Genomic DNA, 17,071 nt, shown 5'->3' with positions numbered 1-17,071 from the left:
CCAACCAGTCGCACACCATGACGCTCCCCTCCACTCCATTAATTTCTATTGAGACTATGAGCATAAGCACACCAAAAAATAACTCACCAAATTTTTAAGTGATTTTCTTGTGGTTTGTTTTGTTAGAAATGTCAGATATGTGGCTACGATGCAAAAAAATCTATCTATCTATCTATCTATCTATCTATCTATCTATCTATCTATCTATCTATCTATCTATCTATCTATCTATCTATCTATCTATCTATCTATCTATCTATCTATCTATCTACAGCGACTGAAATAAATATTTAACACGTCATAATTTTTCTCATTAAATGTATTTCCAAAGGTGCTATTGACATGAAAATTTCACCAGATATTTCGAACAACCAAAAATCCAAACATACAAAGAAAGTAGAACAAATAAACTCGGAAATTAAGTTGTGTGTAATAATGTGAAATGACACAAGGCAAAAGTATTCAACACGCCAACTGGTATTTATTTAATACTTTGTACAAAAGCCTTTGTTTGAAATGACAGCTTCAAGGCGCCTCCTGTATGGAGAAACTAGTCGCATTGCTCTGGTGTGATTTTGGCTCATTCCTCCACACAAGCAGTCTTCAAATCTTGAAGATTCCATGGGCTTCTGTTCTGGACCTTGAGTTTTGAGTTATTTTCATATATTTTCGATTGGATTCAAGCCAGGTGATTGCCTGGACCATTCTAGAAGCTCTATTTTTTTCTTTGAAACCATTTGAGAGTTTCCTTGGCAGTATTTTTTGGATATTTATCTTGCTGAAATGTCCACCCTCGTTTCGTTTTCATCATCCTCGTAGATTTCAGCATATTTTTGTATGTATGAATGTCTCGGTACATTTGCCCATTCATCCTTCCTTCAATAATGTGAAGTTTGCCAGTACCATTTGCTGAAAAGCAGCCCCACACCATCATGTTCCTACCTCCGAACTTAACTGTTGGTATGGTATTTTTAGGGTGATGTGCAGTGCCATTTCTCCTCCAAACATGGTGTGCATTATGGCATCCAAACAGTTACATTTTGCTCTCATCCGACCAGACTATAATCTCCCAGAATTTAACTGGCTTTTGCAAACGTTGTTCAGCACCATCAATTAGGACTGAACCAACTGATATTCATTTGCACAAGGGGCTGGATTGCTGCTTGATTATTGATAATATTGCAAGAAGACTCAGGGTATTGCAGAAAGGTTCATGATACAGGTGGAGCAAAGCGGGGAAAGAAGGAGAACCGAAAAACCTCTCTTTTTCTCTCTTCTTCTTTACTCTTGCTGAGTCCTTCTCAATAGGTTTTAATAGTTTCTGTTTCATTTTTCCACAGGTTTTTGTGAAAAAGACAGCTTCAATTCATAAATTACCGTGCACCTCTATCCCCGTTTATCGAATGTTTACATTCATATCCTTTACTTCCAGAACAGTATTATTGCTGCAGCAATATATGGTCACAATAACAAAACCGTCCATTGAAAAATTGTCTGTTCAATAATTTAACAGTATTTACTGTATTGTCATATTTATTTTATTAATAACATTAGAAATTCCCGCAAAATTAATAAATATGAATGAATGAACATTAAAAATTGGATATTGCCTACTAACAGTGATTTCTTTACTTGAGTCCAAAAATTCAAGTCAAAAACGCAGGAGGACTCTTAAAGGCATAAGAATCCTTAGTTTCTTTTCTTCGCTTTGTGATATTGTCGGATGATTTTTCTGAGCAGCCTCTATCATGAAATGGGGACATTTAATTTCAAGAGAGGGAAGTCAGTCAGATTTATTTTTGCATTGATGTCTGTATTTGTATGGAGTGGACCTATTTCATTATTTCATTTTTGGAACAACTGTAATGTATTGGCAGAGGGATATGATGTAATGGGGAGTCGGAATCATTATTCTCTCTGTGAGTGATGTTCTTTCACCCACAACCTTCGACTTGAGATAAATGCTCACTCGTATACCACTAAAGAGTGCTGATGTTACAATATGCTTAAATAATTTGGCAGATCATCTATTCGAGGGGGAGCGGTGGTGGCGGCCCGCGGAGGACCGGCTAATGTGAAGCTTCCCAAAGTGGAGGTCCACTCGCAGCCGATGCCATCCCGTGGGTCAGCATATGCTGGGACGGAGGCTGGCGTGAACAACAAGGCGCCTCTCACTCAATCAATTTCGACGGGATGGTCAGAGCGGCATTGCGACTACGCTGTAGCCTTGGGAGGGACTCGGGGCACTGAGTTGTTTATGCATCCCTCCCAATGCAGCCTTTTGGTCACATGGGCCAGTCAGCCAATCAGAGTATTTTTTGTGATGTACCAACATAGTCACTTGGGTTATGTGTCCAGTTTGGTGCATTTATACTCTTAATGAGGAAGTTGAGCGCTGTAGTCTGGCTGTAGCAGACTGGCGGTGTGCGTATAGCCGGCTCAAAACATAATTTTACACGCAACATCCCATTATTTTATACTGAGACAAGACCACGACGACATCGAGGCACTTTTAATTTTGTGATATCGCGGTATCGTGTATACACAACTACCCAACAAAATAGACGAGCTTCATCTTTTGACAAAGACCAGTAAAGACTTCGGACTTTCTGCCGCCCTGTGTCGACTTGGCTTTGTGAGGCTGTCTTCGACGGCGCCATAATGCTTCCGGGCTTCGATCTTCATCGGGCAGACCGCGTCATGGAGTTATCTGGGAAGACAAAATGCGGCGGGATATGCTTCAATATCAACGACAAAATGGTGTACTGACGTCACGGAGCTCAGCACACACTGCAGCCCGCATTTAGAGTTGCTATTTTTGAACTGTTAGGCATTCTACTCGCCTCATGAATTTGCATCTTTCATTCTCGCCGGTGTTTACATCCTCAAGCTAACACGAAAGCTGCACCACTAACGCTCACTGAACAAGTAAACAAAATTGAAAAAAAAAAAAAAACAGACTCACCCCTCATTATTCTTGAGGACTTTAACAAAGCTAAACTCAACCATGAACTCCCTAAATACAAGCAGCACATCGACTGTCCTACAAAGGAAAATAACATTTTAGACCACTGCTATACTATGGTAAATAACGCATACCGTACCATACCTCGTGCAGCTCTGGGCTCGTTGATCACTGCTTCCATCCATCCATCCATTTTCTACCGTCCTTGAGCCGTCACCTTATCGTGGTGGAGGGGTTTGTGTGTCCCAATGATCCTAGGAGCTAAGTTGTCTGGGGCTTTATGCCCCTGGCAGGGTCACCCATGGCAAACAGGTCCTAGGTGTGGGACCAGACAAAGCACGGCTCCAAAAAACCCTATGTCGAATACAACTAATGGATTCAGGTTTCCCTTGCCCGGACGTGGGTCACTTGGGCCCCCCTCTGGAGTCAGGCCCGGAGGTGGGGCTCGAAGGCAAGCCACTGGTGGCCGGGCCTGCACCCATGGGGCCCGGCCGGGCACAGCCTGAAAGGGTAACGTGAGTCCCCTTCCCATGGGCTCACCACCTGTGAGAGGAGCCATAGGGGTCGGGTGCAGTGTGAGCTGGGCGGTGGCCGAAGGGAAGGAGCCCGAGCTGGTGTGTGAGGTCGAGAAGTTCCGACTAGATATAGTCGGACTCGCCTCCACACACAGCTTGGGCTCTGGTACCAGTCCTCTCGAGAGGGGTTGGACTCTCTTCCACTCTGGAGTTGCCCACGGTGAGAGGCGCCGAGCAGGTGTGGGTATACTTATTGCTCACCGGCTCGGCGCCTGTACGTTGGGGTTCACCCCGGTGGACGAGAGGGTAGCCTCCCTCCGCCTTCGGGTGGGGGGGACGGGTCTTGACTGTTGTTTGTGACTATGCACCAAACAGCAGTTCAGAGTACCCACCCTTTTTGGAGTCCTTGGAGGGGGTGCTGGAGAGCGCTCCAGCTGGGGACTCCATTGTTCTGCTGGGGGACTTCAATGCTCACGTGGGCAATGACAGTGAGACCTGGAAGGGCATGATTGGTAGGAACGGCCACACGTGCACTTGGCACCAGGACACCCTTGGTCGCAGTTCAATGATCGACTTTGTGGTCGTGTCATCGCACATGCGGCCGCATGTCTTGGACACTTGGGTAAAGAGAGTGGTGGAGCTGTCAACTGATCACCACCTGGTGGTGAGTTGGCTCCGATGGTGGGGGAAGATGCCGGTCCGACGTGGTAGGCCCAAACATATTGTGAGGGTCTGCTGGGAACGTCTGGCGGAATTCCTTGTCAGAAGGAGTTTCAACTCCCACCTCCGACAGAACTTTGCTCATGTTCCGGGGGAGGCGGGGGACATCGAGTCCAAGTGGACCATGTTCCGCGCCTCCATTGCTGAGGCGGCCGACCGGAGCTGTGGCCATAAGGTGGTTGGTGCCTGTCGTGGTGGCAATCCCTGAACCCGTTGGTGGACACCAACGGTGAGGGATGCTGTCAAGCTGAAGAAGGAGTCCTATCGGGCCTTTTTGGCCTGTGGGACTCCTGAGGCAGCTGATGGGTACCGGCTGGCCAAGCTGAATTCAGCTTTAGTGGTCGCTGAAGTAAAAACTCTGGCATGGGAGGAGTTCGGTGAGGCCATGGAGAAAGACTTCCGGACGGCTTCGAGGAAATTCTGGTCCACCTTCCGGCGTCTCAGGAAGGGGAAGCAGTGCACCATCAACACTATGTATAGTGGGGATGGGGCGCTGGTGACGTCGACTCGGCTCGACGTTGTGAGCCAAGTGGGGAGAATACTTCGAAGACCTCCTCAATTCCTCCGACACGCCTTCCCATAAGGGAGCAGAGTCTGGGTTCTCTGAGGCGGGCTCTCCTATCTCTGGGGTTGAGGTCAGCGAGGTGGTTAAAAAGCTCCTCGGTGGCAAGGCCCCGTGGGTGGATGAGATTCGCCCGGAGTTCCTCAAGGCTCTGGATGTTGTAGGGCTGTCCTTGTTGACACGCCTCTGCAACATCGCTAGGACATCAGGGACAGTGCCTCTGGATTGGCAGACTGGGGTGGTGGTCCCCCTTTTTAAGAAGGGGGACCGGACGGTGTGTTCCAACTACAGGGGGATCACACTCCTCAGCCTCCATGGTAATGTCTATTCAGGGGTGCTGGAGAGGAGGGTCCGTCGGGAAGTTGAATCTCAGATTCAGGAGGAGCAGTGTGGTTTTTTTCCTGGCCGTGGAACAGTGGACCAGCTCTAAATCCTTGGCAGGGTCCTCGAGAGTGCATGGGAGTTCGCCCAACCAGTCTACATGTGTTTTGTGGACTTGGAGAAGGCGTTCGACCGTGTCCCTCGGGGTGTCCTGTGGGGGGTGCTTCGGGAGTATGAGGTACCGAACCCCCTGATACAGGCTGTTCGGTCCCTGTACGACCGGAATCAGAGTTTGGTCCGCATATCCGGCAGTAAGTCGGACTCGTTTCCAGTGAGGGTTGGACTCCGCCAAGGCTGCCCTTTGTCACCGATTCTGTTCATAACTTTTATGGACAGAATTTCGAGGCACAGCCGAGGCGTAGAGGGGGTCCGGTTTGGTGGCCTCAGTATTGCATCTCTGCTTTTTGCAGACGATGTAGTTCTGTTGGCTTCATAAAGCCGTGACCTCCAACTCTCACTGGAGCAGTTCGCAGCCGAGTGTGAAGCGGCTGGGATGAGAATCAGCACCTCCAAATCTGAGACCATGGTCCTCAGTCGGAAAAGGGCGGCGTGCCCTCTCCAGGTCGGGAATGAGATCCTGCCCCAAGTGGAGGAGTTTAAGTATCTTGGGGTCTTGTTCACGAGTGAGGGAAGAATGGAACGGGAGATCAACAGGCGGATCGGTGCAGCGTCTACAGTGATGCGGACTTTGTATCGATCTGTTGTGGTAAAGAAGGAGCTAAGCCGAAAGGCGAAACTCTCGATTTACCGGTCGATCTACGTTCCTACCCTCATCTATGGTCACGAGCTGTGGGTCGAAAGAACAAGATCCTGGATACAAGCGGCCGAAATGAGTTTCCTCCGCAGGGTGTCCGGGCTCTCCCTTAGAGATCGGGTGAGAAGCTCGGTCATCCGGGAGGATCTCAGAGTAGAGCCGCTGCTCCTTCACATCGAGAGGAACCAGATGAGGTGGCTGGAGCATCTTATTCGGATGCCTCCCGAACACCTCCCTGGTGAGGAGTTCATGACGTCCCACCGGGAGGAGACCCAGGGGACGACCCAGGACATGCTGGAGAGATTACATCCTTCGGATGGCCTGGGAACGCCTCAGGATCCCCCCGGAAGAGAGGGATGACGTGGCTGGGGAGAGGGAAGTCTGGAAGTCTAAAGCTACTGCCCCCGCGACCCGACCCGGATAAGCGGTAGAAAATGGATGGATGAATGGTTCAATTATCTCAGTTGGGTTCAATATGGAGAAGACTGCAGACTTGACCATTGGCCAGAAGACCTTCATGATTCCTTCTGCTGAGGAGCTGTATGGAGACGCAGATTTCATCTTCCAGCGGGACCTAGCCGCTGCCCATACCGCCAGAAGCACCAAAACCTGGTTTGATGCCCATGCAATTGTCATGAACGGAACAGAGGAAAGGACCCAAAAATGCACGACTCCAAAACAAATGGACAGTTTCAAAAAAGAGAGGTTTAATATACGGGCAGAGGTCTGTACACAGGCAGGCAATTCAAAAAAGGCAACAGTATCCAAAAACGGGAGGCAAAAAGGCGAGGTCGATAATCGGAACAGGGTCTAGTCTTACTGTGAGTCTGTGACGTGGAAACAAGGAATGCTGGAACATGACGAGAAGGTACAACGAACTTGCGACGAGAAAGAATAAGACATGAGGTTAAATGCAAGGGGTAATTAGGGTTAACGAGGCACATGTGGTGAAGATGCTCTCAGGAGCAGGTGTGTACGAGATAGGGGGAAGACAACAACCGGAACACACACCCATTACAGTACTACCACCCCCCCCCCTCTTAACGGCCGGCCGCAGACGGCTCCGGAGCCCCTGGGTGCGCAACGTGGAAGTCCCGAATGAGCGAGTCATCCACGATAAACACAGACGGCACCCATGAACGTTCCTCAGGCCCGCAGCCCTCCCAGTCCACCAGATATTGAAACCCCTTCGCCCTCTGATGAGACGACAACAGCCGCCTCACAGTGAAGACAGGGCCCCCATCCACAAACCGGGGGGGAGGAGGGGGCCTGGAATGCGGGACCAGAGGGGAATCCCGGGCGGGCTTGAGCAGGCTGACGTGAAAAGCTGGGTGGACCCGTATCGACCTTGGGAGCCTAAGCTTCATGGTGACAGGGTTCATAAACTTTGTGATGGGGAAGGGCCCAACGAACCTGGGAGCGAGCTTCCGGGACTCCACCCGGAGTAGAATATGCTTGGTGGAGAGCCAAACTCGCTGATCAACTTTTTAGTTCGGGGCTGGTGTCCTCCTACGGTCAGCTGCGGTCTTGTAGGACCATCCCTAGCACAGCAGCATCTGGCGCGCTCGCTCCCAGGTCCTCCTGCAGCGTCTCACAAAGGTCAATGCCGCTGTAACTGTGGACTCTGGGGCTACGGGAGGAAATAGAGATGGTTGGTAACCACGCACAACGTGAAAAGGTGATTGACCAGTGGATGCAGAGGGGAGGGAATTGTGAGAGAATTCGACCCAAACCAGTTTCTGAGACCAGGATCGCGGCTCCTGTGAAGCGAGACATCGGAGCCCAGTCTCCAGGTTCTGGTTCAGCCTCTCGGTTTGGCCGTTGGTTTCAAGGTGAAACCCAGATTACAGACTGACGGTAGCACCTATGAGATTGCAAAACTCCTTCCAAAATTGCGAAATGAATTGGGGACCCCTATCAGATACCACATTCTTGGGGAAACCATGGAACTTGAATACCTGGTGTATCATTAACTCGGCAGTGTCTTTCGCTGAGGGGAGTTTCGGGAGTGCAATGAAGTGTCCCATCTTAGAGAACCTGTCCACAACTGTGATAATGGTGGTATTGCCTTTAGAGGCCGGTAATCCTGTCACAAAGTCTACGGAAATGTCTGACCAAGGACGTTGTGGTATTGGCAGGGGTCGCAACTCCCCAGAAGGACGTTTACGAGAGGACTTGTTAGCAGCACATTCCTGGCAAGCATTGGCATAATTGGTAACATCCCTTCTAACATTGGGCCACCAAAAGCGCTGTTCAACCACAGATTGAGTCTTGGCAATGCCTGGGTGACATACAGTCCGGTTAGTGTGAGCCCAGTAGATGACTCTTCCCCTTAAGGTCGGAACCACATAAAGCCTTTTTTTCGGGGCAATTTTCAGGGCTAAGATTGTTCTTCAGAGCCTCCTTTACCGCAATCTCAATGTCTCAAACAAAAGCAGAAACGAAACATGACTTGGGCAAAATGGTTTTAGGGTTGGACAAAGAATTATCTGCGCAGAAAATGCGCAATAAGGCATCTGACTTGCCATTTTTTTAACCAGGTCGGTAGGATAACATGAAATTGAATCTAGTGAAGAACAGAGCCCATCTAGCCTGCCTCGCATTTAATCTCTTGGCAGTTTTAAGACATTCCAGGTTCTTGTGATTTGTCCATACTAAAAACGAAGTATGTGCCCCCTTTAGCCAGTGCCTCCACTCCACCAAAGCCACCTTGACTGCCAACAGTTCACGGTCACCAATGTCATAATTTCTCTCGGCTGGGGTCAGTTTTTTGGAGAGATAAGCACAAGGATGTAATTTACCATCCTTCAGACATTTCTGGGAGAGCACTGCTCCTATACCGGAATCATACGCATCAACCTCTACAACAAACTGCTTGAGATCTGGCAAAATGAGGATGGGAGCGCAGGTAAAGCTCGATTTAAGTTTTCTAAAAGCTCCCTGACGAAGTGGGTTCCATACGAAAGGTCTGTGTGGCGAGGTAAGATCATGCAAAGGCGTGGCTATAGAACTGAAATTTCAAATGAACTTACTGTAGAAATTAGTAAACCCTAAGAACCTTTGTACGTCTTTGCGTGACGTGGGAGTGGGCCAATTAGTCACGGCATCAACTTTGCAAGGGTCCATTTAGATTTCACCTGGAGCCAACACAAACCCCAGAAAAGAAACGGACGCCTTGTGGAACTCACATTTCTCAGCCTTGACATATAGTTCATTTTGCAGTAACTGCTGCAACATAGAGTGGACATGAATGATGTGAGTCTACTCATCCAGGGAGAATATCAAAATATTGTCCAAATATACAAAAACGTACACATTCAACATGTCACGCAAGACATCATTGACAAAGTTCTGGAAAATAGCTAGAGCGTTAGTTAGTCCAAAAGGTACTAAGAAATACTCATAATGTCCCGTTGTGTGTTGAATGCTGTTTTCCATTCATCCGCCTCCCTTATCCTGACTAGATGACATGCATTTCTTAAGTATAGTTTGGTGAAAACCTTGGCTCCCTCCAGGAACTCAAAGGCGGTGGAGATGAGAGGAAGAGGGTACTTGTTTTTCACAGTTATGCACAGCACAGTCATAAGGTCTATGGGATGGAAGGGATTTGGCCTTGGACTTGGAAAAAACGTCTTTAATGTCCTGGTAACAGGTGGGCACTTGAGATAAATCAGGATCCCCAGATGGGGTCTGTGGCTTGCCATTTGAAACATAGCCCTGAACATCACATGGAGGATTGAAACAGTTCTGGGCGCAATTGCTGCACCATGACATAACCTGCCCAGAGGACTAGTCAATGTGGGGGTTATGTAATTTCAGCCATGGGTTCCCTAAAATAAGGTAATGATTCATGGCGTCAAAAACATGAAAAATAATGCCTTCCAAGTGAGAATCAGGAAATGTCAATGTGAGCGCTTGGGTGCGGTGAGTGATCTTGCCCATAAAATTGCCATCTGCAGCATAGGTGTTGCAATGGTGTTTTATTTGAAAGGTTCTAAGGTGCATCCGTCTAACGAGGAGGGAGTTGAGTACGTTTGCGTCAGAACCAGAGTCAATTAATACACGTGTATGAATTTCTTGATCAGGAGAGCATAGTTTCACTTTAGGAAGAACCCGGGTAGGGTCTTCCTTCATGAAATTGAGACTCACCGCTCCCGTGCCCTTGCTACTGGCACCGGCAACCTTTACGTAACAGTTGCTCACAGAATGACCCAACTGCCCGCAGTAGAAGCACTGCCCTTCCCTCAGCCGGCGTTGACGTTCCTCAGGGGAGAGACAGGACCTGCCCAGTTGCATGGGTTCATCCGTGGTGATGCTAGCCAGTGGATTGAGACCGGAAACAGGGGATCTGCCTTGGTTTGGCTGGTCACCGAGGCTCGTCCTCCAAGTGCGCGGTGACGCAGCCCTCCACCGAACTCCATCCAGCTCGCGATCCAAAAGCCTCTTGTCAATCTTTACGGCGAGAGCGATGAGAGTGTCCAAGTCGGTCGGCAGGTCTAGTGGGACCAAATGATCCTTGACGGCGGGGGATAGTCCTTGAAAAAATGCATTGAGCAGTGCCCTATTATTCCACTGACTCTCAGGTGCTAGAATGCAAAGCTCTCGTAATCTGAAACCCTGCCCTTGCCTTGTTGTAAGGTGACAAGGGAGCGAGCTGCCTCACAATCTGGTGTGGAAAACTGAAAAATTTGCTCCATAGTCTTTACGAAAAAAGCCTACGAATGACACGCGGCGGAATTGCGGCTCCATTCAGCAGTAGCCCACGCCTGCGCACGACCAGTCAGGTGGGAAATGATGAAAGCGATTTTTGCCCGCTCAGTGGGGAAGGCAGGTGCCTCCAGCTCAAAGTGGAGTTCGCACTGAGTGATGAACGGCTTAATATTCCCAGAATCTCCAGAGAACCTCTCTGGTCGAGAGAGCTGTGGGAAGACAGCAGCGGAGGTGGCAGGTGGTTGCATGGTAACTGCTTCACATGAAAACGTTGGTAACGTGGCGGTATTCGATGTTGTGTCAACTGGTTCCTTCTTCTGAATCATTTTCATAAGAACTTCAAACTGTGAGGCCACCTGTCTCATCATATTGTCCTGATAGTCCCTCTGGATGAAGGTGGAGGGCAGCAAGCTGCTCATCCTGCTTCGAGAGGTGTTGACCCTGCGCTTGAAGGGCTTTGCGCACCGGGTCTGAGTCTGCTGGGTCCATGTTATGGCCAGTTCATTCTGTCATGAACAGAACAGAGGATAGGACCCAAAAATGCACAACTCCAAAACAAATGGACAGTTTCAAAAAAAGAGAGGTTTACTATACGTGCTGGAGCCTATCCCAGTTATCTTTGGGCAAGAGGCGGGTGTAGTGGATATGCTCCCGCAATTGGTGGTGCCCCAGGGACTCCCAACCACTTGATAACCCCATTCCTCCACGCTTCCCTGGTGTGAGACAGCCACTAGGAGAATGCCTGGTGTACGTCAAGTGGACCTTAACCTAATTAGCAGCTTCCCATCAAATCTTGATTCCTGGCTTCAAAAGACACCTTCCCAGACCAAAAGGTTGAGGGACCCTACCTCCAAGAAGACTATTTGGTTACTATTCAAACATGCACGTTAAGGCCCCACCAAATGGCGTTGAGAGGAACTGCAAGGTTGAACCCGTGGCATCGCCTTTGATGTTTGTTAATTGAAGATAAAATGTCAGTTTTGATATCTTACGAACTCTGTAGAAATATTCCAAATGTATGCCTTGGTGTCTGTGTCACTATTGTCAGTTTTACAGGTCCTCTGCAAGATTTTGAGAATTGTTTGTCTTGATTAGACTCCAAACAGCATGAAATGTGATTTGAATCATAAGCAGTTGGTTACTTAAGTATAAACAGTCAGTCTGATATGCTTGATCTCTGAGTAAAGAGAGGACCAAGTTGAGGTTATTTTATATTAATATATGATTTTAAACCAATTTATCAAATTTGTTGACAAGATTCAAAGTGATGGATGTGGTCTTCTCCAAGTGAGCAATCTCTCTTGCCCACGCCCCATCTCTGGGGTATTTAACGCTTAACCCACACCTTCTTGCTCTCTTGCTCTTGTGAATTTTTTTTTTACCTCTTGCCTCGTCTTGCTGGCAGCACGCCGGCCGGGGTGGCCTCCGGCCAACCCCCTCCCCCTTCTTTTGTTTCCATTGCTAACCAGTCGTCCACCATGCCACCCTGTATTTGTGTGTTACTATATATATATATATATAGAAATATATATATATATAGAAATATATATATATATATATATATATATATATATATATATATATATATATATATATATATATATATATATATATATATATATAGGAACGGCCTCCTTGATCAGAACCCGAGCGGTGTTCTGTTATTGGCCGTCTGTGCTCGTCACGGACTCTCCATAACGAACACCATTTTCAAGCACAAGGGTGTCCATATATGCGCTTTGTCCAGTTGATAAACTGATATTAGGGAAAATGTTTTAATGAGATTGAAGACTGCCTGAAGAGATTACTTGGGTTCCTGTAAATAAAGAATATCATCAGCATACAAATTGGTTTTGTGTTCTGTCACTGGCGAAAAGATTCCTTTAATATTAGCATTCTGACGTATAGGGGCAGCAAAAGGATTGATGAATTTTATCGCGTTGGTGAATGTGGACACCCTTGTCTGGTTCCTCTTTTTAGAGTAAAACTTTGTGATATGCTCTTATTCGTGGTGACTGTCGTTTTCGGCGAGTTGTATAAAGTTGCTATCCAATGTATAAATGAGTCTCCAAAGGCCAATCTGCAAAGTAATGCAAACAGGAAAGCCGAGTTAACTTTATCGAAAGCTTTGTCTGCGTCAAGTGACATGATGCTTTTAGATTTTTATGCTGTGACATGCTTATTAAATTTAATAGACATCTGACATTATCTGTGGAACTTCTACCTTTAATGAAACCTGTCTGGTCATAGTGGATTATAAAGGGGAGTACCTTTTCAAGTCTCACCTCAAGGGCTTTCGAGATAATCTTGATCTCTCCATCAATCAGTGATAAGGGCCGATAATTAGCCGGGAGAGTGGGGTCTTTGCCTGACTTTAGTAGTAATTTAATTGAAGCTGTGTTCATATGGCTACTTATTTGACCATTATCGTTTATCTCCTTGACTGTTTTGAAAAATAGAGGCGCAAGTGTTGACCAGAAATATTTCACAAATTCAAGATTCGGTCCGGGCCAGGCGGTCGTCCCGATTGTGCATTTTTTAATGCATTATGTAATTCTGTGAGGGTAAAATGAGCATCAAGACTGCCTTTAATTTCTGTATTTAATTGAGGAATGGTTAGATCTTTAATAAAAGTTTAAATTTCTTTTGGGTCTGGGTTGCTCGAAGATGCGCATCTTCTTTTCCTTTCGGCTTGTCCCTTTAGGGGTCGCCACAGCGCGTCATCCTTTTCCATGTAAGCCTATCTCCTGCATCCTCCTCTCGAACACCAACTGCCCTCATGTCATCCATCAACCTTCTCTTTGGTCTTCCTTTAGTGCTTTTTCCTGGCAGCTCCATCATCATCATACTTCTACCAATATACTCACTATTTCTCCTCTGGACGTGTGCAAACCTCGAAGTCTGCTCTCTCTAACTTTGTCTCCAAAACATCGAACCTTGGCTGTCGCTCTGATGAGCTGATTGGTCGGCACAAGGTCAAAGGTTGATGAGAACAGGTGGACACAACAACCAAATGAGCGCACGACAAACATGGAACACAGGAAAACATGGAACAAAACTAAACACAACCCAAACCAAAACACAGACCATGACACAGATCACATTATCATAACACCCAATTTCAAGTTTCAGCCTCATCACTCGATATGATACTCTTTTTACCTCCAAGACATTCTTAGCCAACTCTTCTTTTAAAATAACCCCGACTCCATTTCTCTTCCCATCGACACCATGATGAAATAATTTAAACCCTGCCCCTAAACTTCTAGCCTTACTGACTTTCCACCTGGTCTCCTGGACACATAATATATCAACCTTTCTCCTAATCATCATGTCAACCAACTCCCGAGATTTTCCTGTCATAGTCCCAACATTCAAAGTCCCCAGATTCAGTTCTAGGCTCTGTGCTTTCCTCTTCTCTTTCTGCCAAAGAACCCGCTTTCACCTCTTCTTCCTCTTTGACTTCGACCCACAGTAGCTGAATTTCCACCGGCGCCTTGCAGGTTGACGGCGCCGGTGGCGGACGTTGTTAACCCAGGCCATGACCGATCCGGTATGGAATTCTTTGGATGAACGCTCATATTTGTTTGGCAAAGTTTAAAGCCGGATGCCCTTCCTGACGCAACCCTCTGCATTTATCCGGGCTTGGGACCGGCCTTCAGTTTGCACTGGCTTGTGCCCCCCATAGGGCTTCATTGCCCGAAGATGCATATAAGCTGCTGTAATAATTGTAAAATATTTCTAAAGTATTTCTAGCAGTGACTGTGTACAGCTGCCGTTTAAATCTTGAATGGCTGTAATTAATGATTTTTCTTTATTGCACTGAAGTTGGTTTGCAAGAAATTTGCCCGATTTATTATTGGACTGAAAGTTAGTGTATCTTAACTGTTGTTGTAGAAAATCTGTTCTTTTTGATAAGACGACGTCTAATTGATGTTTTGCCTTTTGAAGTTGGTTTCTCATCATATCTCTAAGATTAATTGCATATTCTTCTGTGAGATGTTAAATTTTTTCCTCAATGTCATTTTCTAATTTTAGTTCTTGTTTTTTTCTTTACCGAAGAGTATGATATGATTCAACCTCTCATTACAGATTTCCCGGTTTTCCACAGCAGAGATGGGGATATGGTTGGGGAGTCATTGAATTTAAAAAAATAGTGCCATTCTTTCCTCACAAAAGAATCGAAGTCTGGGTCTTTCAATAGCAAACATGCAAACACCAAAGGCATGAAAAAGGTGACAAAAAAAAACATTGTAGGAGGGCTTTGGGGGGATCTCCTGGTCCCCCACAGATAATGTTTTGGATTTTAACATAAATTAAGCAATCTGGAAGACTCTGAAGGGTACAATAAACCAAAATAAATTTTCTTCACGCAGAAAAACATTTATTTACACTTCTCAAGTACAACCCCAATTCCAATGAAGTTAGGACGTTGTAAAACATAAATAAAAACAGAATGCAATGATTTGCAGATCATGTTCAACCTATATTTAATTGAATACACTACAAAGACAGCGGCACGGTGGACGACTGGTTAGAGCGTCAGCCTCACAGTTCTGAGGACCCGGGTTCAATCCCTGGCCCCGCCTGTGTGGAGTTTGCATGTTCTCCCCGTGCCTGCGTGGGTTTTCTCCAGGCACTCCGGTTTCCTCCCACATCCCAAAAACATGCGTTAATTGGAGACTCTAAATTGCCCGTAGGCATGACTGTGAGTGCGAATGGTTGTTTGTTTGTATGTGCCCTGCGATTGGCTGGCAACCAGTTCAGGGTGTACCCCGCCTCCTGCCCGATGACAGCTGGGATAGGCTCCAGCAATCCCGCGACCCTAGTGAGGAGAAGCGGCTCAGAAAATGGATGGATGGACACTACAAAGACAAGATATTTAATGTTCAAACTGATAAACTTTATTGTTTTTAGCAAATAATCATTAACTTTGACTTTTATGGCTGCAACACATTCCAAAAAAGCTGGGTCAGGGTCATGTTTACTACTGTGTTACATCACCTTTTCTTTTAACAACATTCAATCAACGTTTGGGAACTGAGGATACTAATTGTTGAAGCTTTGTAGGTGGAATTCTTACCCATTCTTGCTTGATGTACAGCTTCAGCTGTTCAACACTCCGGGGTCTCCGTTGTGGTATTTTACGCTTCATAATGCGCCACACATTTTCAATTGGAGACAGGTCTGGACTGCAGGCCAGTCGAATACCCGCACTCTTTTGCTATGAAGCCACGCTTTTGTAACACATGCAGAATGTGGTTTGGCATTGTCCTGCTGAAATAAGCAGGGGCGTCCATGAAAAAGACGTTGCTTGGATGGCAGCATATGTTTCTCCAAAACCTGTATGTACCGTTCAGCATTATTGGTGCCTATTGGTTACCCATACCATTGGCACTAACACAGCCCCATACCATCACAGATGCTGGCTTTTGAACTTTGCGTCCATAACAGTCCGGATGGTTCTTTTCCCTCTTTGACACGACGTCCACAATTTCCAAAAACAATTTGAAATGTGGACTCGTCGGACCACAGAACACTTTTCCACTTTGCATCAGTCCATCTTAGATGAGCTCGGGCCCAGAGAAGCCAGCGCCATTTCTGGGTGTTGTTGATAAATGGCTTTCTGCTTTGCATAGTAGAGTTTCAAGTTGCGCTTACGGATGTAGCGCCAAACTGTATTTACTGAAATTGGTTTTCTCAAGTGTTCCTGAGCCCATGTGGTGATATCCTTTACACATTGATGTTGGTTTTTGATGCAGTGCCGCCTGAGGGATCGAAGGTCACGGGCATTCATTGTTGGTTTTCGGCCTTGCCGCTTACATGCAGTGATTTCTCCAGATTCTCTGAACCTTTTGATGATATTATGGACCGTAGATGATGGAATCACTAAATTCCTTGCAGTTGTACGTTGAGGAACATTGTCCTTAAACTGACTATTTTCTCACGCACTTGTTCACAAAGAGGTGAACCTCGCCCCATCTTTGCTTGTGAATGACTGAGCAATTCAGGGAAGCTCCTTTTATACCCAATCATGGTACCCACCTGTTCCCAATTAGCCTGTTCACCTGTGGGATGTTCCAAACAGGTGTTTGATGAGCATTCCTCAACTTTTTCAGTCTTTTTTGCCACCTGTCCCAGCTTTTTTGGAACATGTTGCAGCGATAAAATTCTAAGTTAATGATTAATTGCTAAAAACAATAAAGTTGATCAGTTTGAACATTAAATATCTTGTCTTTGTAGTGTATTCAATTAAATATAGGTTGAACATGATTTACAAATCATTGTATTCTGTTTTTATTTATGTTTAACACAACGTCCCAACTTCATTGGAATTGGGGTTGTAAATGTTGATGTCCAAATTTAAGATTATAATTATATTTGCCTCATTTCTTTGCTTTTTTGTTTTGGCCTCCAACTTGAGCCACGCCCATCTCCACCTGCACCTGATGCCTGCTTCAAGC

Source organism: Phyllopteryx taeniolatus, chromosome 14, assembly GCF_024500385.1.
Source record: "Phyllopteryx taeniolatus isolate TA_2022b chromosome 14, UOR_Ptae_1.2, whole genome shotgun sequence".
Taxonomy (NCBI): Eukaryota; Metazoa; Chordata; class Actinopteri; order Syngnathiformes; family Syngnathidae; genus Phyllopteryx; species Phyllopteryx taeniolatus.
The sequence above is the reverse complement of the archived record's forward strand: the minus strand, read 5'-3'. Positions refer to the sequence as shown.